We start from the raw sequence: 22,990 nt of genomic DNA, 5'->3' as shown, positions 1-22,990 counted from the left end.
TGTGTGTGCGCATACTATTCTCTTGTAAGTTACTCTGACACCGATTTATAGGCGAAAGGTGGGAAAAGCATTGGATACATTTTTTTAAAAATCACACATGTTCATCTAGAATTTGCTAGTCCCCCCCAAAGAAGATTCATTGGAGATGATGGATAATCAGAGATCAACTGAATAAACAAGCAAACCACGGTGGTGCGTAATCTGCAACATATCAGATAATTCAAACCTTATTTCACAGAAATCAGATAGAACAGGCTATGTTATCTACGCAGGTTTCTGAGTCTGCACAAATCAGGCGACCGGTTACTGTCAAAAGAAATTAAAATGGACTTTTTTTCCTATGACAGACAGACCATCACCGTTTAAGTCATGCTTCCATTCAACTTCACTTTTGAACAGCTTGGATCAGTTACGGGGTTTTTTGAGCAAAACTCCCAGAATTGGTGGCCAGCATGACCACCGATTATAGGGACTGAGAGGTTATGATGATGATGATGATGATGATGATGATGATGATGATGATGATGATGATGATGATGATGATGATGATGATGATCATTATCATTATTATCATTATTATCATTATTATCATTATTATTATTATTATAACTTGGGTTGGGGTATGGGATACAGAAAGTAAAAGGGAAGGGGAGAGGATTTGGGTTAGGGGGAGAAGAGAAACAAAAATATATTAACATCCATGCTATTCATATTGCAATATCAAGATTCAAACTCGGCTGCTCTACTATTTTCTGCCTTCCATATTTTAGTTCACATTTAGATCTATGCTATTCGAGCACTAGCTGATGACTCTAACCATTTGTGAAATAAGTCCCATCTTCTTTGTTGCCTTTTGTAATGGATAGTCCTTCATCACTTCTGATAAAATGTCCATTTCTGCCGTTTCCCGTATCATTTCCGTAAGGTCTTCTTGTTTCAGTATCACCTGACTTTTCCAAATTTTAGCGTAAAGAATTCTAGCTGCAGTAACTATATATATAAAACTATACATTTCTTTGCTTTATCTAAATTATCAGGTATCATACTCAATAGAAACAGTTCTGGGGTTAATGGAACCTTACAAAGCAATATTTGTTGTAACACAGTATGTACTCCTATCCAGTACAGTGGTGCCTCACTAGACAGTTACCCCGCATGACAGTTTTTTCTTTTTGCGATCGCTATAGCGATTCGCAAAACAGTGATTCCTATGGGGGAATTTCGCTGGACAGTGTTTGGTCCCTGCTTCGCAAACCGATTTTCGCTAGACGACGATTTTGACAGCTCCCTCCGCATTCGCAAAACAGGTGTTTTCAGGACCTAAGCTTCGCAAGACAGCGATTTAAACAGCTGAACGGCGGTTCGCAAAGCGGCTTTCCTATGGCCAATCTTCGCTAGACAACGACAATTCTTCCCCATTGGAACGCATTAAACAGGTTTCAATGCATTCTAATGGGGAAATGCTTTTCGCTAGACAATGATTTCGCTAAAGAGCGATTTCAGTGGAATGGATTATCATCGTCTAGCGAGGCACCACTGTATTGTTTCGCTACTCTACAAGTCCACCACTGGGACTGAGAGTTTTGAGGAGCATTTGTTTGATATAAAATTGATTTTTCACCTTTTTCCAATATGTATCCAATACTTTATGTTAATTTCACTGCATGCAGCAGGTCCAGTCCCTCTTCTACACCAATCCACTGCAGTGATTCCCAACCGTAGGATCCCAGATGTTCTTGGACTAAAATTCCCAGAAATCCTGGCCAGCACAGCTAGTGATGAGTTTTGGTCTAAGAACATCTGGGGACCAATGGTCAAGAGCAGTGATTTCCAACCTTGGGCCCCCAGATGTTCTTGGACTACAACTCCCAGAAGACTTCACCCCTAGCTCCACTGGCCAGGATTTCTGGGAGTTGCAGTCAAGAACAACTGGATTACCCAAGGTTGGGAACCACTGGTATATAGGAACAAGAAGGACTTACGGGAACAGAAAGAGGAAATAACTGGGTTTTTTTTTCCCACTCCAACGTCTTCTCTGATGATTTCTTTTCATTTATTCTTTCTTTGTTTGTTTGGTTTTTTTGCTTGCTTGTTTACAGCCAATCAAATGGAAGTTGAAAGCTTCTGTTCTCGTAGACATAAACAGCAGGTGGGAAAGTACTAAACTCTGCCCACCTCATCAATGTAATAAAATAACACTAAAAGCAAGCCATGCTTTTAGGGGGGAACGGAAAGAAATGGACGGACCCAGGAAAAAAACACCACCGGGCAAAGCAAGACAAGGAGAATGTCGTGAGGATGGTGTGAAAAAAGGCTGCTAAAATCAGCACTACTTTTAAAATAACAAATGCTCCGTCTGGAATAGCCCTTCGAAATGGCAACATTTTGTGTAATTAATGAAATTTTGTAAGAAACATATTCAGCACAAACCTGTCACTTAAAAAAATCAGGGTTTTTTTGGTCACAGTGACAGAAAGGTGGTGGATGGGTGGGTTTGCCTCTTAAGCAACAAAATTTCCATTACAAGAAGTCTTTGCAAGAGCGTACAAGAAATGTGAGCCTTATACAGCAACTTGAGGAACTGCTGTTTCCACCCACACACCTATGTGCCCGCAGCTCTCAAGAACTTCTGATTTACAATCGTAAGTGGTGCTCGAGCCACTTTGCATAGAAATGTCCCCTGACTTATAACGGGAGTTAGCGAGTCACCAGCATGTCACCGTCAGAGATTTCAAGGCCAAGAATTCAACCCTAGAGATGGATCTTCATTATGTCATAACTTTCAGGAACATTTGCAAAACAGTGCTTGTATGAGTGATGCACAAAGTGGAGACACGATGTATTTGAAGAGTGGTGAAGTAGTACTAAGTAGCAATATGGATTCTACTCTTCCGCCCTCCTTCCAAAGAAGTGGGGGATCATTTTATCTTCTCGCCTTCAAATTTCTCTGCAGCCAGATTAATCAGGAGGAAAATCTCATGGGAAATTCCATTCCGTCCACAAAACCTTGAGTGGCATTTCTGAAACTATGCCAAAGATGAAAAACAGCCATCCTGGGGAGGATTGGTCAAATCGTGCATAGGAGTTCCCAAGTCCTGCACAGGAACTACCAATTTCTGCAGAGTCTGGCAATTCTTTTATAAGAGTTAAACTCAGGGAAATGAAAAACCGAAATGAATGAAAACCTTCCCGCAGGCATGTCAGAAAAGCCCGCCTAGCCAAGGAAAGTCTTGTTGGGATTTCTGTGCGGGACAAAACTGGAAAATCACTGAAAGCAAGACTTTTAAGGAAAAATCTGCCTTTCAGAGCATGTTGGAGCAGTCTGCAGGTGAAAGGTTCAAGAAATGGGTCAAGAGTCCATTCGGATGGATTGAAAGTCCTCTGGCTGATCTGCAATATAGCAGGATGGGTGCCAAACCAGTGCTGGATTGCCAGATCTACAGCATCCCCTTTTCCCAGATTTCAGGGTCAAAACTGGAGGCCTGAAGGATGAACCTCAGAACGTGAGTCTCAGGATCAGGTGTTGTGGTCCTACATAAAATATGGAGTGGCCAGAACCCTGTTTGAGGACAGCCACACAGTGAACAGACTGTACAGTGTGTACACTTCCTCTACAGAGGTGCCTCACTTAACAACGTTAATTCATTCCAGCGAAATCGCTGTACAGTGAAAACGTCGCAAAGCAAAATTAAAAAGCCAATTGAAACGCATTGAAAACCCTTCAATGTGTTCCAATGGGCTGAAAACTCACTGTCCAGCAAAGATCCTCCATACGGCGGACATTTTCGGTGCCTGTAGAGTGATGAATCTGTCCGTAAGCACAGCGGGGAGCCATTTTGAGCACCCGGCGGCCATTTTGAAAACCCGACGATCAACTGTTTTGATCGTCGTAATGCGAAGAATCGGTTCCCGAAGCAGGGAACCGATCTTCGCAAAGCGAAAAAAACCCAATTTAAAATATCGTTTTGTGATCGCAATTGCGATCACAAAAACATCGTTGTGAAGCGGATTCGTCGTAATGATTGGTAATCGTGAAGCGGGGCACGACTGTATTAAGATAAATAGCACAAGGAGGGAATTCGTTCGCTCCTTGAGCCACTGTAAAAATTTATCTCTCTTTCTCTCTCTGTTTCTCTCTCTGTCTTGCAACAGGTAGCTTTCCAGTGGCATGATTACACATTGAAGATCTTCCAGGGTAAATGTGAAGACTTGCAGAGACCAAGTCCTTATGCTTGACACTTTTAAACAAGATACTGGCAAGAATCTAGCTTTTATTTTTTTAAAATTTAAATTAAGGAAATGGGTTTCCCCAGCCTATCTGTTTTATATTTCCTTTTTGCTTGCCTTCACATAGCACATGGTCTCAACCTGTGACAGAGCGCGTGAAAGGAGGAGAACGGGGGGGGGGGGGCTTTCCTATGAACGATGATCAGACCAGCTGCAAAGATGCCAAAAGATAGAAAGCCAACAAAAACACACGCACAACAAAGCAGAGAAATTTCTGGGCGAACGTGGACAAATTGTCTTGGGGGCTTGTGAGCTAAAGGATTCTGGGAGTCTTTTTTTTAAAGGGTTCCCAGATTATTTTTGGAAGATGCTGTTCACCAAGCTCTTCCGGGAACAACGCGACGTTATGACAGAGCCCCGTTGCGATGTTTGTTGTTGTGTCAACCTGAGGCCTTTTCGCAAAGCGAAATGAGGCAGGGGAAAGTTAAAACGAGCAGAAAATGAGTTCAGCCCACCCCGAACTAAACAATAAAAATAAAATAAAATTCCCCTCAGAGAGAAAAAAGCAGGCTTCGCCAAGTGTTTGCTCAATCCGTCCCTTCGCAGACATGTAGGGCCTTCCAGGCCCTCGAAAATTCTGCCCATCATTGACATTTGTGTGGTTAGAAATGGCCTTGAGTTCGTGAGGCGGGCAAGCTGGCCTTTTGCTCTGAAGTTGAGTGGGGTGAGATCTATTGAAGACGGGGTTTCCCTAACCTTCCCTCTCAGGTTTGAGGGAGATGCAGAGGTTTTAACCAGGGTTAAGAAACACTGCATACCCAAATTCTGGCAATGCGTCCTTTTGAGAATATGCAGGGAAGGACGTTTTTCTAAGCACCCAAAGGACACTGGGGATGCCGACTGTGCAGACAGCCGCTTTTTTCCCTGGTGAAGGGCCTTTCTGAAAGGCGTCCATTTGCACAAACATAGGGTTCCTTCTTCGTGCAAAGGGAAGGAGGCAGTATTTTTTTCACTTTAATTCTACCGGCAACTCATCAATGGCTTTGGTCTCAAAATACCCTTCTCCGAAAAAGACTCACTGAGCCCACTGGGATTGAACTCAAGTTGTGAGCAGAGTCTTAACTGCAGGACTGCAGTTTAGCCACTGCACCACAAGGCTTCTAATGGGTGGCGTAGAAACTTTGAGACATTAGAAAAAGAATATCAGCCCGTCTTTAGCCGCATGAGTTGACTTCATTTGGGCATTAACTACCAGCCCAGACAGAAAGACTGGTCTTTGATTCCCCTCCTTTTGTGTTTATCACCCTGTGCCCATTTTTGGATGATGGCGTGTTTGGAATCATCTTCCCTTCATGAAGTTGAGGGAGAAATATATCCTTACAGGACTATTTCTGAGTGAGTGCTAAAAGCGAAACAACCTGTCCCAATTCACATAGGGGGGTCTTTCCTGACATCGATCTTTCTTCCATTTTTCATGATTTGAAAAGAGGATAGAAATTATAAACAAAAGGGAAGTGGACGGGAATGGGAAAATGCCCTTTGCCAGTGGGAATCGATTTATGCTCACCCGTGTAACTGGGCCTCTTTGGTGGGTCTGGCCCCTTCCTAGCAAAAGGCCAAGTTGAGCCTCCTGTTTACAACCTGCAGCGGAAGGTTACAAGGCAGTTGTGCCATGGTCAACATGGAAGTACCGCTGCTCATCATGAACCCCAAAGAGTGAGAGATCTTTGGCGCATATCCAGAAATGCAAAGCAGGGCTTTGGTAAAGTTAGTGGATCTTCATTGCCCGTTGAAGACCAAACCACTCCAAACATTGCATTCCAAAAGGGGCCACTTACAGCCAAATACTGGGGAAATCTACAGTAGTGCCTCGCTTGAAGAGGATAATTCGTTCCGTTGAAATCGCTGTTAAGCGAAATCCTTGTCAAGCAAAACAAAAAAGCCCATTGAAATGCATTGAATGCGTCACAATGGGCTAAATACCTCAGCGTCCAACGAAGATCCTTCATAGGGCGGCCATTTTCGGTGCCTGTAAAGCGAGGAATCCGTCCTGAAAACACAGCAGGGAGCCATTTTGAACAGCGAGCGGCCATTTTAGAGCTGCCGATCAGCTGTTTCAAAATCATCATTTAGCAAATAATCGGTTCCCAAAGCAGGGAACCGATCATCGTTAAGCGAATTTTTACCATTAAAACATTGTTTTGCGATCACTTCATCATCAAGCGGTTTTGTCATTTAATGAGGCAATCGTTAAGCGAGGCACCACTGTACTTCTCTCCCAGCTGCTGAGAGGTATAAAACTAAGTTCAGAGGAGACATGGAAGCCTGGGAGTTGGGGTGCGATTTCTCAGTCCCTGCTACCTAATTTATGATGATTCTCTGAATGAGAGATCCTATCCTGTCCCCAACAGTCGTAAACTCAAGCCCGTGGCTTCCTGTAGGGTCAGTCCACTTTAGATTTGGTCTTCCTCTTTTCCTGCCGCCTTCCACCTTTCCTAGCCTTATGGTCTTTTCCAGAGAATCTTGCTTTCTCGTGACGTGTCCAAAGCAGAACAGCCTCCGTTTCATCCTTTCAACTTCCAGAGGTCGTGTAGGCTTGATTTGATCTCGGACCCACTTGCTCATCCTTCTGGCAGTCCAGGGTATCCGAAAAGGTCTCCTCCAGCACCACGTTTCAAATGAATCGTTCCCCCCCACACACACACCTGTCAGCTTTCTTCGCTGTGGCTAATGGACATGGCCACTCACTCAGCCTATCGTCTTTGAAATGCACCCGATCCCTAATGAAAACCAAGAATACACAGGGGGGAAAATCCCTCTCCTTCAAACAAAATGGACAGGAGGCAATTTCCGCACCCAGGGCAAACACCTCCCGACTGCCCTGCCCTGAGGCCTGGGCATGAACCTCTCTCAGGAAGAGGACGGGGTGTCCCTCCAAAGGAAGAAAATGAATCCTGTCAAAAATAGAAACGTTAACAGGGCTAGAAAAGGTTGGCATCTATTTTTTTAAAAAAGCACTCGCCACGAGATTTGTTTTGAGATTTTGGGGGTTCCTCTAGACGTCGGGCTCCTGGTGCAAAGCCCCAGTTGTTGCCGCCTGGTTTTTGACCCTGCTTTCAGATCATGCAAATTCATCCCAGTATATGTGGGTTTTCTTAAGAAAATAATAATAATGACACGGCTCAGCAAGAGAGCTCTTACATATATCACAGCAGAGAGAGCTACAGGAAAGGGGTTGCAGTAATTTCTCAAAGAGAAAATAGCGTTGGGGACGTACAAATGAATGAATGAGCAAATGAATGAATTTCTAAATGTTTATATTGTATCACTGACCACTACTCTGAGCCGTCACATCCTATCAAAGGAACCCAAACCCCACTGCAATTACCATACAAATAAAGAAGAAAAATCCCCAGAACCTTAAAACATATTTCACCCCACCCTTCTCCTTAAATGGACCCAGGTTCTTCCCCCCCCCCAGTAATATCCAGATTCTCAGCCTACTCCTTTTGTAAATTACTACCCCTTTCCTCTCCTACAGAAATGCTGCCCATTCCACTCAGTCTTCTCAGGCCACCCCGAGGGAGGCCAGGCGGTTAGATAGTGGGGTCTATCAGTTAGATAGTGGGGTCTTCTTGGTAGTGGCCCCCGCATTTTGGAATCGCCTCCTGCTTGAGATTTTTTATATTTTAAATAAATAATTAAATTACTTTTGTCGGACTTTAATGGCGTCTTCTTCGTGCCAAGCCATTCAAGTCCGGAGTCATTAAGTCATACCCTGCTGGCAACCGGGTGAGATCATCTGTCGGTCTGATTCAGTGGAAATCTTCCGATCTGCCTTTCGAAAAGGTGAGGTTGCAATCCGAAGGAGGATGAGGTGCCACCACTTGTCTGTTCAACCTCTTATAGAAAAATATTGCCACATTGGGATATAAAGATAAATATTAAGGGTTGGAAGAATCCAGGCTTGCTTTGCCGAACTCTTTGACAAGGGACGAGCTTCGCAATTAAAAGGGGATAAAACATTTTCCCTCCGAAGACTGCAACCGTCAAAGCTGCTGTGACTGAGCAATCAGCCGGCAAAACAAAGCTTAGGAATGAATTCAACCTCTTAAGGGAATGCCGGTAAAAAACATGAGCTCCTTGTAATGTCTGTTTTGATGGGTTGCATTCAAGGAGTTAAAAAGGGAAGCAGAAAAGGAAGGTATGGAGCCCATGAACCAGGCTGGAGATCAGCTCTGAAAAATGCAGAGTATGGTATTATAAATCATTGCTTATCTTGTTCTGTCTCACACACGGATGAGGCGCTGCGACATTTTTGCCCGTGCTAGCAAGGATTCTAAGGAATCATTTGTGCTCTCATTAGAGTCCGCACATTGCCAAGAATTATATTTCTGTGAGATTGCCTATTCTTTTTTGCTTTAGACTTGCCTGTTTGAGGCAAAAAAAAAATGTGCAGATTGCCCCAAACTAGGAGGATTCCCATATTGTTTAAGAATTTCAAGCACTGGTTGGGTTATTTGAGTCTTCCTTGACAATCAGCCAGCCCTCCTGCTCTTTCCAGGTGTGTTCTTTGCTCTCCAAAGGGAAAACATCAATACAGATATTTTGCAAAATTACAGGGCCCTTGAGGTGGGCCAGGAAGGGAGATCTTTGCCTTTCCCTTGGCTGGAGGAATCTTGTTGGTTGTTGTTGTGTGCCTATAAGTTACCTCCTATGTACAGCAACCTCATGAATGAGCAATTTCCTGTCCTCAACTGTTGTGCTCAGAATCTGTGAATGCAAGCCTGTGGCTTCCTTTAGGGAGTCAGTTCATCTTATTTTTGACTTTCCTCTTCTCCTGCTCCCTTCCACCTTTCCCAGCATTATTGCCTTTTCCAAAGAATCCTGCCTTCTCATGATATGTCCCAAGGAGGACAGCCTCAGTTTCAACATATTTTGCATCCAGAGAAGGTCCAGGCTTGATTTGATCTAGCATCCCCTCGTTTGTCTTTCTGGCAGGCCAGCCTATCCACCAAGCTCTCCTCCAGCACCACATTTCAAAATAACCAATTTTTTTCCTGCCTGCTTTCCTTACTGTCCAGCTTTGACACTCATCCATGGTGATGAGAGGAATCTAGTAGCATGTTAAAATTCTTCCTCAACTAAATTACTGAGAGCAAGGAGCTGAGGATATACCCTTTCCATCCATATAGTTGTAAAACTATGGTTTCAGTCATTCCAAACTGACCATTATTTTGTTCAGGACAGAGCACCCTCTCAAGGCACGTAATCTGAGGAGATTTCATGAGTTCCCTGGCCATGCTGGCTGGGGATTCTGGAAAATGTCATCGAAAATTGGGAGAATATCTGTTCTCCAAGATCTGGGTTCAGGCTCACCGTCTAAGATGAACAAACGGATCAGAGAGCAGTGGATAATTTTGTTTAATTTGCTAGGTAAGAAGCATCATGCCTCAGATGAGAGACCCCTGAGGTAATTACAGGGGTCTTCAGGTGGGCTACATGGACCAAACTTTTGATTCATCATAAGACAGCTTCCTACATTACCATATGCTCCCTTTTCCTAGTTTTCTATCTTTCCCTCTTGCATTAATCATGCCTAGGTGAATGTGCCATTAACTCCTTCCCAGCCACTTAATAATAAGAAATAACATCAGATAAAGCTGTAACTTCCCCGGAGATTTGATTAAATCGCTCCTGGTCCTCCTTCGGCCTAGTTCTTTGGAATCATTCACTCAAGCATCACAAAGGGAAAACTCTTCCAAGAACGAGGAAGGGAAAACGTATTTTGAAAGGACATCAGCGCTGATACTATAGGAGGGAGGGAACGGCCACAAAAAAACCCCCAGAATTATTCCCCTTATGGATGCAACTTCTATACATTGACATATTTTTCCATTTCAGAAGCCAAGTCCTCCATAATGATTCCACACAACACGTCCGTCTAATAAGATCCCTTCATTTGGAAAGCTTGAACTTTAAGTTGAATAATTGACTGTCGTCATGTCCTTTCTCCCTTAGGGTTCCAGGTTTTCTTTTCAGTATAGAGTACTCAGCAATAGTTTATCCTTCCCTTCTTTTTTTGGGGGGGGCACACCCTGAGATGACTATGCAGCTTGACCAAAGCCACCCAGGCTGGCTTTACTTGCAGGAGGCCCCATGGGGGAATCAAACCCCCAACCTCTGGCTCCACAGTCAGATACCTTAAGCCACTGAGCTATCCAGCCAGATTATGCGGTCCCAAATTGGTGATGCCAAATGTCTGAAATTTGGCAAATATTCGACATACAGGTAAGACAAGCTGGGGCATTTCACTGTCCAGGTGGAATTCAAGATCAGTTGATGCATCTACGTCTAAGAACAGAAGATACATATATATATCCCCATGTGCATGCCAACACCCACATTTCAGCGATCCCCATCATTTCCGGATTTCATCACGTTCTCCAGAGTTGTCTCAGATTGCCAATAATCCCAGATGTTTACAATGGCAGAGATTCTATCATCAAGTGATAACGGGATAAAACATTAGATCGTGGCCATCCTGAGAACTTTTGCAAATGAAAGAAAAATAAGAAATGACATCTCCACCGCCAACGTCAAGCTGTAGCGTCTGAGGCCAACAAAATTATTTTTTGGCACAGGGGGAGCACAAAACCAAGCCCCTCTTGTTATGCGTGGTAGTAAAAATCAAGCCATCAACCATTTATGAAGCTAACAATATGCAGCCGGACAACCCATGTCTGCTCCTTGTGGTGGCCATCTCATCCTACCTCACGGCAGGGCCGGCCCTGTCATGCTGCATACAAAGCTAACCTGAATACTTTCATGAAGTGAGTATTCTGGCATGCACTGGGAAAATATTATGCCTCTGTTTAATATACCATTACTGCACAGGTGGTACCCATCAAATTCACAGTATCTGTGTGGTAGCGGTATAACAAATGGAAGCATAATAAATACAGGGATAAAGAACTTATATTTAACAAGTACCAAATAAGAGAGAAGGAGACAGAACATGAGAGAATGAGGGGGGAATATAGAATAGATAGCTTCAATAACCTGAAATATATAAGTGTATTTCAGATTTCTTTTTCTTTCTTTCTTTCTTTCTTTCTTTCTTTCTTTCTTTCTTTCTTTCTTTCTTTCTTCCTTCCTTCCTTCCTTCCTTCCTTCCTTCCTTCCTTCCTTCCTTCCTTCCTTCCTTCCTTCCTTGATTGATTGATTGATTGATTGATTGATTGATTGATTGATTGATTGATTGATTGATTGATTGTATTTATACCCCACCCATCTAGCCAATTGACTACTCTGGGCGGCTTCCAACATATATAACAACAATATAAAATAAAACAAGATTTTAGACATCAGTAGACAAGTTATTCAAGATGGGGAAAAAAAATAAGAAAAAAGAAAATCAAGTATTAACTGAAGGGAAGGCCTGCCTAAACATCCAAGTTTTCAATTGGTTTTTAAAAGCTTTGTTGGCTGCTTCGTTCCCATTTTCCAGATGGCCACCTGAGGCTACGAAAACGGCTTTTAAAAGGTCACAGACGGAGACTACTGTTCAGCCGACTTCCCATCATTCAATCTACTGCTGGATTGTTACTTCTTGGCGTCCAGCTCTTGGCTCCAACCTCCCACCCGTGAGCCCATTTCCCTTTTTTCTCAATCCTGTCCTGGGTGGCGTTTGGGAAGTGATAAACCAGTTTGCATTAAGTTCAGTTTCTCACCTGGGAGCGTTCCTTGAGGCCGGATCAACGCATTCCCGCGACTATTCCAGATGGCCTCGGGAATCTACCGGAAAAAAAAGCATCTAGAATGTTCTCCCACTGAGAGCCTTCTTGATAAGAACTAGATAGAACTCACAGCGCTATGTTCTGATAAGGTAGCTCCGGGGAGTCAGTTGACTTCTGTTAGTGGTTTCCTGCTGACAACATCAGAACAACAAACAGCTGGGCTGCTCGCTGAAGTCCTAAGGCCAGTCACCTAGCCATCGAGCTTGTTCAAAGCTAATGTTAGAATTGCGGCCACTCCAGTAGGAAACCAAGCTTGCCCACAAAGCCTCCGTGGGCTAGAACGAGCGGCTTTCATGTTGACAACTTCTTAACTGTTGGCCGCTATTTTTATCCTCTCTGTAACGACTTCCTATTTTCCTAAATTCTCCCCTCCCCGACAGAAATTAATATTCTTTTTTTTCAGGTGTATTGTGTCTGGTCCTGACTTAATAAGGTCACACAACTGTAGCATTCGAAGGAACGCCAACAGGAATCGAAGAAGGCCAGCGCTGGATCATCTCTGGCTGATGGCCACTCAAATGCCACTTCCTGTTGTTGTTTAGAGCACACCAGGCCCTCCTATCTTCCACCGCCTCCCGGAGTTGTGTTAAATTCATGTTGGTCGCTTCGGTGACCCTGTCCATCCATCTCGTCCTCTGTCGTCCCCTTCTCCTCCTGCCTTCACACTTTCCCAACATCTGGGTCTTTTCCAGGGAGTCTTCTCTTCTCATGAGATGGCCAAAGTATTGGAGCCTCAGCTTCAGGATCTGTCCTTCCAGTGACTCCACTTAGAACCCTTCAATCGGGAAGGACCAAATAATCTCCCAAAAGCTCTTTAATATGCTGTTGTCTGCCTTTGGGATTTAATGCCCTCCGAGAGTGTATACCACGGGACTTAAACAATGGAGTGAGCAAATAAATACGAGCCTCTTGTTTTTCTCACTTGTAAGAACTGATAATGCTCTGTTAGCCATGCCTTGTGAGGAACCACAGAGCTAGCAGAAAGCTTTTTCAGAGATGGCAGCTGGTGATGCAACGTTCTTCCGTCACAGCACTGATGGCCTTTCCCACCTTTGTCTTTCGACTTCCAATTTTTGGAAATATTTTTGGAATAAGCAAGAGTTTGACGTCTTCTCCTGCTGCTTGTTTCTATTGCTTTTATTGTTTTCAGAGCTCGGAAATAATACTTCTTTTTTATTATAATCTCCCTGCCAGCATGCATGGCAGTCCAAAATAGTAACATTTCCCACCTGCGATTGTATTTTAGCAAATTTTGTCATTATGTGCCATCAAGTTGCCTCTGACTTATGCCAGCTCTATGAATGAGGGACTATTCATAGTCCTTCTCAGCTCTTGTAAACTCAAGCCTGTGGCTTTCTTTAGTGAGTCCGTCCATCTCGTATTTGATCTTCCTCTTCTCCTGCTGCCTTCAACTTTACCGACCATTATTGTCTTTTCCAGAGAATCCTGCCTTCTCAGGATGTGCCCAAAGCAGGATAGCCTCCGCTTCAACATTTCTGCCTCCAGAGATAGTTCAAGCTTGATTTGATCCAGGACCCACTTGTTTGTCTTTCTGGCAGTCCAAGATTCTCCTCTAGCACCACATTTCAAATGAATCATTTCCCCCCCCTGTTAGCTTTCTTAACTGTCCAGTTTTCACACCTATTATTGGAAAGACAAGAGTATGGATGATCTTGGCTTTGGTCTCCAGTGACACATCCTTACACTTGATGATATTTTTCTAATTCCTTCATTGCTGCCTTCCACCTCTCAGTCATCGGATTTCTTGTCTGCAGTCTCCCTTCCAATTGAACCAAGCTATATACAAAATCTCTAACTATTTCAGTTTCTTTGTTGTCAACATGAAAGTTGCATCGTTCTTCTGTAGTCATCACGATGTTGTCTTCTAAATGTTCAACTGTAGTCCTGCTTTGGCGCTTTCTTCTTTCACTTCCACTAAAATCCGTCTCAAGTCATTGCCGTTCTTTTATAGTGCAAATTCTGCAGTGCCTTGTTTTTTTAAAATATATTTTAAAAATCCACATTGAATATTCATCAATCAAGATTTTAAGGGAGTGCTTTTACATGGATTGCTAGACATCTTGTGTTTGTATGAAGAAGGGCAAGATAACAACAGCAATGATACTGATTATTAAGGGGGAAAACTTTTTTTAATAAAAAGGAAAAAACCCTGTGGCTTCAAAATGGCCAGAAGATAGACTACTGAAGGATGAAGAGGTATAGACAGCATGGAAAGATATGAGTTTAATGCCTCTTTCCCTGGGTAATAGCTAATGATTTGAGCTGTGATTCTTGGAATAGAAATTCTGGTGTGAGCAAGATGGCCATTTTTCTGACCGAATAAAGCTAGAAGATGTTTTGACTCCCCGAGGTCTAAGAGGGATCTGGTAACTGTGCAAATGCTATCTCGGCTGAATATGGACAAATATTTGTGTCCCTTTCTTTGCGGTACCCAAACCCCAAACTTTGTTGGTGAGAAGTGAGTGGAATCTGGCAGGTTTTAAGACCCAGCCTTGCTGATGCACCTTCCCCTTTGAGGTCTTGTCAGGGTTATGCCTTTGTAGGAGCTAGCATCTCAGGCTGGCTGGCATGAATGAGGCAAAGAGGGGGGGGGGGGACGCAATTATGGAGTGAAAAGCCTCAGCCTGGGATTGCACTGCGGTCGCTAGGCAACCGCCTTGACGCAACCACACACTCACACACTCTCCCAGATGCACACCAGACAGAGGGAAAAGAAGTCCCTTTGAAAAAAAAACACACACACCCTCCCAAAAAAAATTTTTTAAAATGCACACACATTTTTTCTTGCTGAGGAACACCCAGACCAGGAGGCGGAGAGGACGGGGGTGAGCATCACCGTTCTGCAAAAAGATCCAAGTTGGGAAACAGATCAAGGGGCAGGAAGCAAAATAAACGTTGCGTCTCTAGAATGTTAATGGGGGAAGCCCTTCGCACCACGCAAAGCTGGGTAAGTTGCATTCATTTTTAAATTACCCACCCAGCCACCCACCTACCCAGGAATTTATAGAGTTTTTCTAGTGAGGCTCCCGTGCGCTTGATCAAACGGATGTTCTCTCTCTCTCTCTCTCTCTCTCTCTCTCACACACACACACACACACACACACACACACACACACAGACAGAGAGAGAGTTGACCTCGCAGGTACTTGCCACTAGGTGCTAAGCATTGCCATTTCAGCTGCAGGTTGACAGAGGGGAATGAAATGATGGTGTGGGTGTGTGTTTTGTTTGTGTGTGTGTGTGTGTGTGAGAGAGAGAGAGAGAGAGAGAGACAGAGATTCTGTATCTTGTCTTTTGCAGCCTCTCGGCTAGCACTTCCAAAGGCGGCTTTGGAAATAGAATAAGTTCTTTCAAGCAGGAAGCAAAAAAAGGTTGTTCTCGCAAGAAGGAGCGACCGGCGGTGCCCCACCAATGACTGGGGACAGCAGGATCTCGGAGATAAAATGACCATCCCTGCCATTTAATATTGCCAGGCTAAAAAAGAAAAAGAAAAAAAAGAGTTAAGGACGGGTTAAACCTGTTTATTTGCTTGCTTGCTTGCTTGCTTGCTTGCTTGCTTGCTTGCTTATGGGTGTATTTTCTATGTGTTCGTTGCTGAATTGCCTGCGTTTTCTACAGTTTACGGCATGCCGCGAAAACCCAATGTAACAGAGAACACGGGTCTGAAAGCCGACTTGATAGGATCAAGATAAGAGAGAGGAAAAGGTAGCTTCTAAAGAGTAAGGCGGGTGATAGGTTTGAATGGCGCGGGGATGGTCACCCCCAAGAGACGGTGAAGGACACAAGAGGAAAATGGGGGTCAGGTTGGGTACCAAATTCGGGGACGCTCAGGGGTCTGCGGCGCCTAGACTGACAGGACAGTGAGAATCAGTTTGGGCGAAGGAGCTGTATTCCAGATGTGGGCGCCTCTGGATCGAGGCGTGGCCCTTTGAATGTCAAGTCTCTTCCCACCCCAGATGGGGTGGCCTCGGTGGGAAGGTCTTCTCTCCCGCTGTGCGGTCAAACGGATTGTAGAGGCTCCATCCATTGCATCATCTCCTGAGACCTGAGTATGTTTTTTTAAAGGGCGTGGAAGGACAAGCCTCCCCTAAAACCGAGCATCTTGCAAGAAGCTGGAAAAACCCTCCCTTTCCCCCGCCCTTCTTCTCATTGAGCATTTTGAAGGCTTCCCTGAAATCGTGCGGGTCCCACACCCTTTGCGCGTCTCATTCATAACGCGAAGGGCATTTTCCCATCCCTGTCCTTTTCTTTGCAATTTCTACCCTCTTTTCAGATCATGAAAAAGGAAGAAAGATCGGTGCAAGGAAAGCCCCCCCCCAATGTGAATTAGGACAGGTTGTTTCGCTTTTAGCACTCACTCGGAAACAGTCTTGCAAGGATAAGGTATGTTTCTCCCTAGACTTCATGAAGGGAAGGTGATGCCAAACGCTCCATCACTCAGAAATGGGCACAGGGCGATAAAGACAAAAAGAGGGGAATCAAAGACCAGTCTTTCTGTCTGGGCTGATTGTTGTTGTTGTTGTTGTTTAGTCGTTCAGTCGTGTCCGACTCTTCGTGACCCCATGGACCAGAGCACACCAGGCCCTCCTGCCTTCCACTGCCTCCCGAAGTTGGGTCAAAGAGACCTCTGGGTAGAGTGGGCAGCATATAAATTCAATAAAGTAAAATAAATAAATAAATAAATAAATAAATAAATAAATAAATAAATAAATAAATAAATAAATAAACAAACAAACAAACAAACAAACAAACAAACAAACAAACAAACAAACAAATAAATAAATAAATAAATAAATAAATAAATAAATAAATAAATAAATAAATAAAGTAATGTTGGTCGCTTCGATGACACTGGCCAGCCATCGTGGCCTCTGTCGTCCCCTTCTCCTCTTGCTAATAGTTCAGGGTTAATGCCCAAATGAAGTCAATTCTCTTTGGCTAAAGACGGGCTGACTTTCTCTTTCTAATGTCTCCAAGATCCTATGCCACCCATTAGGAGCCTTGCAGTGCAGTGGTTAAACTGCAGTACTGCAGTTAAGACTCTGCTCACAACCCGAGTTCAATCCCAATAGGCTCAGTGAGCTGGCTTGAGGTTGACTCCATCTTCCATCCTTCCAAGGTTGGTACATGGAGTACCCAATTCACGGCGGCGGCGGTGGTGGTGGTGGTGGTCGGAGCAATGTGTAGCCCGCAGAATTAAATTGTAAACCATCCAGAGTTTTTTTTTTTAAGCACTATGGGATGATCTATAAGCAGTACACTTTGCTTTCTTAGTTTATTGGAACATAAAGGAAAAAGGTTTGGGGCTTTTAGGAAATAGATTTTAATAAATTATATCAAGTTTAGGGGGAAAGACTGAACCAAAACATGTTTGGTGGACCAAGAAAGAGATTGTGCCACAATTTCTGAAGACGTAACCAGATGGAGCCTTTTTTCCCTCTCTCCTTAATGTACCGGGTTTTGCCCTGATGTTATCAGTATTCTTCTCATCATCCATACAATGTTTTTCTTCTGTGACTTTCTACACCTTTCCATCTCTCCTGAAAGCACTGTTTATTTTTAATATTGCTTTGGACTGAGGGAATGGAGGTCAATGCGATGGCCCATCACGTCTGAAGTCGGTGAGACCCTCTCTATTGGAAGTTTCCAGTTAGTACTCAGACACCACCAATGACAAACTCTAGAAGACGAAACTCTCACTGAGAAATTGATTTCTTAAATATATATTTTAAAAGATTTCTGAAAGATTTCTGAAAGACAGTGATGTTTTTTTAAAAGATAAGTGGCTTTTTAAAGGGAAGGTTGGATGTCAATTCAGGTGAATTTCATGTTTCTTTATAATCAAGTGAGAGCAAGAGGGTGGGACCAAATTCTTTCTTTGTCCTGGTACAGCAAAAAACTAGGAGTGGAATTTTTTGATTTAGCTTTCTGTTCTAGCTGAAGCCTTCATCCAAAGTGAGCCACATTTAAGTATCTATGACACCTACACTCTCATAGAACACATGCTCACAAAGGTACATAAATGGGGGGGGATACTATTTATTGTTTTAAATTAAAATTTTAAAAAGCAAGAGTCTTGTAGCACAGTATTTAAGCTGTAGTACTGTAAGGAAGACTTTGCTCAAGACCTGAGTTTGATCCTAACAGGCTCAGGTAGCCAGCTTGAGGTTCACTCAGCCTTCCATCCTTCCAAAGCAGGTAAATTGAGTACCCAGCTTGCTTGGGAGGAGCGGCAGCAATATGTAGCCCTGCATAATTAAACTGTAAACCACCCAGTAAGTTCTTTAAGTGTTATGGGATAGTATATTTTGCTTTTGGCTTTATCGGCTGGCATGGTTTCTTTTCCATCAGCTGTCACAGGTTGTAGCGCACTATGTTTCGTGCAAGAACATAGAAAGAAGAGCCTTACTTTTTCAGAGTGAAGGCTCACCTCGTCCAGCATTAGCTTCCTATGGTGGCCACTGGCCACCGACTCTGTGTACAGAGACCACCAGTGAGACATGAGTGCAGCTGGCCACCCCATCCTGCTTTTCCCCACTGCCACCCTTCCTGTCTTTGTGATACCCGCTTTGGAACGGATTGGCCATCACCCGGGTAGCAAATTCCACAGTTTCGCTGTGTGCTGCTTTCTGCACAGTGTTAACATATGCGGACATACCAGGGCATCAGCTTCTGTGCTTTGTAAGGACAGGGCTGTTCCCAACAGGATTTTTTCAAAGGTCACCAATTCATGGTGCCACTAGAAGTTGGAAGTGACATGTTGTTGTTGTTTAGTTGTTAAGTTGTGTCCGACTCTTCGTGACCCCATGGACCAGAGCACGGCAGGCCCTCCTGTCTTCCACTGCCTCCCGGAGTTGGGTCAGATTCATTCTGGTAGCTTCAATGACACTGTCCAGCCATCTCATCCTTGGCCGTCCCCTTCTCCTCTTGCCCTCACTCTTTCCCAACATCAGGGTCTTTTCCAGGGAGTCTTCTCTTCTCATGAGATGGCCAAAGTATGGGAGCCTCAGCTTCAGGATCTGTCCTTCCAGTGAGCACTCAGGGTTGATTTCCTTTAGAATTGATAGGTTTGTTCTTTTTGCAGTCCAGGGGACTCTCAACAGCCTCCTCCAGCACCACAATTCAAAAGCATAAATTCTTCAGCGGTCAGTCTTCACAGGAAGTGACATAACAGCATCTAATAACAACATCCCGAAAGTGCACTTTATACACCGGCATTTGTACCTCAACGTTCCCCCAAAGAGCTCAATAAAACGTTGGTGGTTCTGTCACCCTGTCCCACGCTTTGCTCCTCACAACAACCCTGTGAGGTTCATACAGGCCCAAGAAACAGGGACTAAATCAGGGGTGCCCAGTCAGCTTCATGGCAGAATGGAGACATGAGACTGGGTCTTCCTTGGGTCTCGCCCAGCGCTTTTGCCACTGTGAACACCAGCGAGCCAGCAACCACAAGGGAAATAAATACTTCTGAGACAAACGGATCTTGAGACAGATTTTTTTCCCAAGGGCAAAATGTTAGCCCAGACATAATACGTGTCCTGTTTATTATTCATTGGCTGGTTTCCTCTATTTGTTTATCTACTTAGGGTAGAAAAAAGCCTCGTGACACGGTGGTTCAACTGCAGTACTGCAGCCAAAATTGTGCTCACGACCCGGGGTTCAGTCCCAGGGAGCTGGCTCAAGGATGACTCAGCCTTCTCTCCTTCCGAGGTTGGTAAAATGAGTACCCAGCTTGCAAACTGCTTAGAGAGTGCTTGAAGCACAATGAGGCAGTATATAAGCAGGACACTTTGCTTTTACTTGTGGGCTCAAGTCCGCGCATGTCATTTAAACAAGCAGAATGCGAGAAATTTTGCAGGGTTCTGAGAGCTTAAAATGTCATTTTGCCATTTCTCATCCATCAACCACCTCTTTTTCATTTAATTTTTTAAACTTTATAAATCAAAAATTCACTAATTGCATAATACTGTATTCACTAATTGCATAATACTGTATAATATGACACCAACAGCATTTCATAAAAGCTCTAAAAGTCTCAAATTTGGCCTCTGGCTTATGAGACACATTAAGGATTCTTGATAGAGCTGAAGTGGGTTTCTTTCTTATGATTCTGCTCTACTGGATGGATGGATGGACGGACGGACGGACGGACAGATTTGTCGATGGATGGATGGTTGGTTGGTTGGATGGATGGATGGATGGATGGATGGATGGATGGATGGATTCGTCAATGGATGGATTGATGGATTTGTCAATGGATGGAGGTATGGGTGGGTGGATAGTATTTTCACACTGTCCCACTTAGTGAGTGACTGTCCACTGCTCTGGGTGGTCGTACAGAGAATCAGCCCACTCTCAACCCCCACAATCCATGACAACTCACAAACCAAAACCAAAAAAGTTCAACAAACCTAAACTAACAACTAAGAGATGATGACTACCCTCTGGAACAAAGACATGGGGTCAGACCCTTCCGAAGGAGAAAGATTTCTGCAAAGCCTTCTCTGTATGGTTCCGTTTTCACCAACTTCTTCAAAGGCTAGAGGGAGGGGGCCTGCCGAATCTCCAACGGGAGACCTTTCCAAAGTGATGAGGACATGACTAAGAAGGCCCAGTTCCTAACAGAAACCCTCTTCACCTCTCTTAGCCTGGTAACTGGTAACGGCAAGTCCTGGGAACACCACGTGGGGCAATTAACATTCTTTAGAAAAGCCATCCGACAGAGATTGTCTGAATATTCTCCGGATGGCTGACAGCTATATGTACGGTTCAGTGGTATGCTTGATTATCAGTGTTTAACATTTTAATTGACAATAGTTAATATTTGAGTATATCCAGAAATTGGCATGCAATGGTATTTAGAAATCGCAGCTGGAAAGTGACATGAAATACTGTCTAGTATTTGGTGATACCCAATAGATGACATTTGAAGTATTCATTTTTTTTGCAAGGGGTAAGCTATGATGTCAGTATTTTACTATACATGTATTTATCCATTTATTTGAAGTTTTTCTGCTTTACTCTTCAAGTTTGAAACTGCAGTCTGATCTAGCAGAGGTAACGAATCCATGAAAGGGTGATAAATCCATGAGCCTTCAAATGTTGTTCGACTACAACTCTTATAATCCCCGAGCATGACAGCTGGGGTCATGTGAGTTGATATCTGATGATATCAGGAACTCCACAGCTTCCACATTTATTTATTTATTTATTTAAATAATTTAAATGCCTTCTGTCTCCTCATGGGAGACCCAAAGTGGCTCACAACAGCTAAAATAAGAATTTTTTTAAAAAAAAAACACTATATATAAATATCACAATAAAACATGCATTAAGATTAAAACAGTCAAGTATACAAAAATTCAAGAAACATTGAAACCCTATACATTGAAAAACCAGCCCAATCTCTGATGGATTCACAGAACGCAGCTCCAAGCAGGACTGGTTCTGTTATCGGGCGAACTGAGAGAGGGGCTTCAGGCGGCAATTTCTGGGAGGAGGCGGCAAGACGGTAGTAGAGATGTTATCATTTCATTTTTTATATTCACAGACAGCAGAACATCTTGGGCCAGGTTCTAAAGTAGGGCTGTGCCATTTTGAAGCGCTTCCAAAGTGGCGCTCAAGCTAATAATGAAAGTGTGAGTCATCAGTATCAGCTAATTGGCATGCAGATGGTGCTTATTAGTGGATTTACATAAATCGCAGACATGTAGTGGTGCTTTGATTAGAAATCAACAGATATATAGTCACATTCAGTACATTAACTGTTTGGCGTCCCTACCTTGACACCAGATCCCTCACCATGTTGGGCCACAGACTGGTAGTCTCAGGAATAGATTACTGCAATGGCCTTTACGTGGGGCTGCCTCTGAGGCTGATCCGGAAAGTTCAACAGGTCTAGAATATGGCAGTCTGGTGAGCGAAGGGAGTCAATAAATACCAATCTATCTCCTAAATACTGGCCACCTTGCACTGGTTACCAGTCCATTTCTCTATCAGCTTCTAACCTGCACAGCCCTAAACAGTTTGGGACTTCAATACCTCGCACAACATCTATTTGCCCGTCCAACTCATTCCTTCCAGGCTGGACGGCGGAGGGCGTTAACCCTGAGGGAGGCCCAGAGGGAGAAAACAAGGAACCAGGTCTTCTCCGTGGTGGCTCCTCAGCTATGGAAAGAGCTACCATCTGAAATCCACTGTCCCCTTCTCCAGGGACCTTAAAAAGAACCACACCTCTCCAACCCTTTTTATTTGGGCAGTTTTTTCAAAACGTGCCATCTGAATAGCTGTTAAGAGTATCAGCCCACTATTTATCAAGGCCGCCTGTTTGTAAACATAATATTAATTAGAATTTTTGCTTTGATTAGGTTTCTGTTACTTTGTGTTATTGCCACTGTTGCAAACCGCCCAGAATGACCATCGGTCAGATGAGCAGTATAGAAATTGAGTTAAAAAAAAATAAGTAAAATGAATCTGATCATTGACTTGCAGTGACCATGTTACTTGATGGGTCTGGATTCTAGAAACGTAATGGGATCTCTGATCTGATTCAGAGGTCAATGGAGGGCTTTGGGATTTGTGCCCATTCAGTCTGTGCTCATGATTTTTTGAGACACCAATTGACTCCTCGTCATGGGGAATTCGACACAGCACTTAATGTTTTGGGGTTTTGCACAGATGCACATGGAATTTGCAGATGAGCTGGTCCCTGAAAATGGGGGGGGGGGGGAAGAACCTTCCAAATTTCAGATAGCTATCTTCATGGGATGAACACTACGCAGCTTAATGTTTTGCTTCTTTTCAAACAAGACAAAAAAGATTTAAATGTTTTATGTGCTGGTCCAGTTTGATTTGTGCTCCTGACACCAATGGATTTGTCAATTCAGTTCTCACCTCAGAACCAAATCTGGCTGCTCCACTTTGATCTGGATCTCATATTTGTT

The 22,990-nt window shown here is 43.7% G+C and overlaps 2 protein-coding genes across 4 annotated transcripts in view; one reads left to right on the top strand and one right to left on the bottom strand.

Moving 5' to 3' along the window:
- BLK (BLK proto-oncogene, Src family tyrosine kinase) overlaps positions 1-12,102 on the bottom strand; it is a 45,915-nt gene extending 33,813 nt beyond the window's left edge. For both annotated transcript variants that reach the window (XM_020815234.3, XM_072986741.2), the window contains exon 1: positions 11,961-12,102. The gene's annotated coding sequence lies outside the window, so the exon portion shown is untranslated. The remainder of the gene's footprint in view (positions 1-11,960) is intronic.
- Positions 12,103-14,658: 2,556 nt separating this feature from the next.
- Positions 14,659-22,990, top strand: part of FAM167A (family with sequence similarity 167 member A) — a 33,145-nt gene continuing 24,813 nt past the window's right edge. The window contains exon 1 of one of the 2 annotated variants that reach the window (XM_020815232.3): positions 14,659-14,994. The gene's annotated coding sequence lies outside the window, so the exon portion shown is untranslated. The remainder of the gene's footprint in view (positions 14,995-22,990) is intronic. The other variant, XM_072986711.2, reaches the window with a different exon arrangement.

Source organism: Pogona vitticeps, chromosome 1 (genome assembly GCF_051106095.1).
Source record: "Pogona vitticeps strain Pit_001003342236 chromosome 1, PviZW2.1, whole genome shotgun sequence".
Classification (NCBI taxonomy): domain Eukaryota; kingdom Metazoa; phylum Chordata; class Lepidosauria; order Squamata; family Agamidae; genus Pogona; species Pogona vitticeps.
The sequence above is the reverse complement of the archived record's forward strand: the minus strand, read 5'-3'. Positions and strand labels throughout refer to the sequence as shown.